Source organism: Mus pahari, chromosome 6 (genome assembly GCF_900095145.1).
Source record: "Mus pahari chromosome 6, PAHARI_EIJ_v1.1, whole genome shotgun sequence".
Classification (NCBI taxonomy): Eukaryota; Metazoa; Chordata; class Mammalia; order Rodentia; family Muridae; genus Mus; species Mus pahari.
Window position 1 is genome coordinate 95,813,453 of NC_034595.1, and position 3,314 is coordinate 95,816,766.

At 43.8% G+C, this 3,314-nt stretch overlaps 1 pseudogene; it reads right to left on the reverse strand.

Moving 5' to 3' along the window:
• Window positions 1-333: 333 nt before the first annotated feature.
• Window positions 334-3,314, reverse strand: part of LOC110323879 — a 5,598-nt pseudogene continuing 2,617 nt past the window's right edge.

A 3,314-nucleotide genomic window follows, 5' to 3' on the forward strand; every position in this document is an offset into this window, starting at 1 on the left:
ACAGTGCTACTGTACTGCATTTATTCTGTACAGACATCAATAAATCTTCACAATTTTCAAGGGCATTTTTTATTACCATAGTATTTATTTTACCTAATAAACACAGTAGAGAGTGAGGCTGGATGCAACTCACTGTATTAGTGGTACAGGAGGGAACACGGGACGGAATTTCTTGAGCAGGAATCCAAGATTTCTTTGTTTCCACATTCTCATTCCCTCCTGGATCATAGATGGCTCCAGCTTATCCTCTCCCTAAAACACATACCTAAGCAAAGGTCCCAGCTGAAGCACAGGTCTTCCTTGACCCACTCCACTGAAAGTCAACGCTTACTATCAAATGTCTTTTATGTAACTGATGAGAGCATTTGCAATTTTCATGGAGCAGGGGGAAAAGAAACACTTCTTATCAAAGAAAAAAGGCATCCATGAAAGCCATCTTCTACATGGTACCAGGTCACAGGGATCCCCTGGTCATCTAAGCGCTTCTTAAAGAGCAAGATATCATCCTGGAGGATGTCATTCTCACAGCTCACCAGGAATGTCTTAGGAAGCTGAGCGATCATCTTCTCATCTGCTAAAAGAGGTGAAATTTCTGAACTCCAAACATGTTTGGTTTCTAAATAGGCAGCCTCATTGAAATCCAAGAACCTCCGGTTGTGTATCTTGCCTCCAGAACCTTCTGGAGATGTCATAGTTGAGCCATTTCCTTCTTCTATTTGTCCAGAGGTACAATTGCACCTGTCAACATGGTATTTGTCCAAGAGAGGTCAATGGCCAGATATTTAAAAAATACATGTAAACATTAAGTCTTTGGTAAGTAATGGCACATTTTTGTGCTGCTGATAGGATGGTGATGGAAAATTGATGAAATTCACAACTGGGTAAATCAGGGATTGAGCCTGGATTCGAGGTAGACACAGGATGCTGGTTAAGGCCTGGGTGACAGTGGCCATAGCCACTCCTCCAATACTGTCTTCACAGAGCACCACCTGGGAGGGATCTACCCCCAAAGGTGCCCAGGTTCTTCAGGAAGTAGATAGTGGCACTCAAGAAATCATTGACAAGGACAGGGTGATGGTAGTCAGAAAGCTTGCGGTACATAAGGAGGAAAGAGCAAACACTAACCCGCCCCTTGGGACAGTTGAACAGGGACTTGAATGGCCACCTGGAAGAGAATGGGGAAACAAGAAACACAAAGAATGGACAGCAAGTATGATGATCAAGCTGACAAATTTTTATTTTGCCCACACAGGTTATATACTCATAGGAGCAGGAAGAGGGTGGAGGGGGTCGCTTTGTCTCTGGGAAATGCACCTGTTCCCAGGAACAGGATATTGACTAGGCAAAGAGTTCAGCAGGAAGACCAGAACAGAATAGGTTATTAGGCACCTGTCCACAAGATTTATAGCTATTTATTCTCCTCTGACTTCAGGATCTATGTCTATTTGTACTCAGCCGGGCTAGTTCTTTCCCACAGAGACCAAGACTTTATGCCAGCAAGCACTTAAGGCAGTTAATGTTCAAACAAGGTCTCTCTCAAAATCTCCTCCGTTTTCTTAGTATAGAAGGACCATGGCGATTTTAGTCTTAGCAAAGAGGCCTGACCTCCAGTGACTAAAGGTAACCTTGTAGTGGCTCCGTTCATCCTGGTTTTGTACAGTGAAGTATAAGGGCCATACCTGTCCTGATGTCTTTTTCCTGGAGAGGGAATAGTTTGAACATCAAACCATGTGCAGTCAGGCTTGTCCCTAAGGGAACCCAGAAAGATATTTTTTAGTTTTTGCTTTATATTCCCTTGCAGTGCTTTGCCTCACAGCCCAAGCAAGAACTTAGTTCGCCAGTCAGAAGGGGTTCTGGGTGGCCCCTCTCTACTTGGTCTTGGGGCTAAAGTTCCCCTTAATTAGGTTGAGTGAAGATGGGTTTTAGGAACACCCTAGAGGGAATGTCAACCTTGTCTCAAATCTCTTGATGCTCCACAGCTAATTTATGACAATTTACCCAGATAGGTTTTGCTGTCAAATCATCTATCTGACATTTCACAAAGTTGGTAAGTCAGTTAAGGGGCAGGGACCAAAATAAATAAGCAAAAACAATCCAACTAGTGGTCTCAAAATGGAAGGAAATAGGGTTGACAACCACAGAGGTTGAAAACTAATTTTTATACCAACTCTCTCCTCTTTTTCTCTCTCTCTCTCTCTCTCTCTCTCTCTCTCTCTCTCTCTCTCTCTCTCTCTCTCTCTCTCTCTCTCCTCTAGTCCTCTGACTTTTCTCATGCTTTCTTTGACCATTCCTGCTGCACATACCACTGCCTGCTGTAAAATGAGTAAATCAAGTCCTCTGCAATTTTGGAGGACGACTTCAGCTAAGGAGGAGAGGGAATCAGAGAGGTCGTTGATGCCATGTTGGAGACACTAGGCATCTTTATCAATGGTGACAATGAGTTCTTGATAGCTAGACTTGAAGAGAGCATATGAGGAGATGCCAGTCTCCAAATCCATGGCCAAAGTCTAGAAGGACTGAAACGGTGATGACAGTAGGGGCTCTCTTTGCTGGCAGACCAGTGAAGGGGATGAATCAGTGGATTGATCCCACAAGTGAAAAAACTCTTCTGAATGATAATAAATCAATCACGGGACCAATTGTGCAAGAATGCAAAAACCAGAATTTTTCACAGAAAAGGCACTGGCTGAAAGGCAGGGGGTGAGGCCATCAAGGCAAACCCACCAAGTATCATTTGGAGGAACTAAATACTGGCTATGTCTTAGTCAGGGTTTCTATTCCTGCACAAACACCATGAACAAGAAGCAAGTTGGGGAGGAAAGGGTTTATTCGGCTTACATTTCCATACTGCTGTTTATCACCAAAGGATTCAGAACTGGAACTCAAGCAGGTCAGAAAGCAGGAGCTGATGCAGAAGCAATGGAGGGATGTTCTTTACTGGCTTGCCGCCCCGCCCCCTGGCTTGCTCAGCCTGCTCTCTTATAGAACCCAAGACTTCCAGCCTAGAGATGGCACCACCTACAAGGGGACCTCCCCCCTTGATCACTAATTGAGAAAATGCCCTGTAGCTGGATCTCATGGAGGCATTTCCCCAACTGAAGCTCCTTTCTCTGTGATAATGCCAGCTTGTGTCAAGTTGACACAAAATTAACCAGTACAATTGACCCCTTGTCAACTTGACACACAAACACATCACTAGTAAGCCTCAACCCTAGTNCTTATTCATCCCCAAGATCTAAATAGCTTTAAAAGTCCCACAGTCTTTACATATTAAAAGTTCAATCCCTTTAAAATATCCAGTATCTTTTAAAATA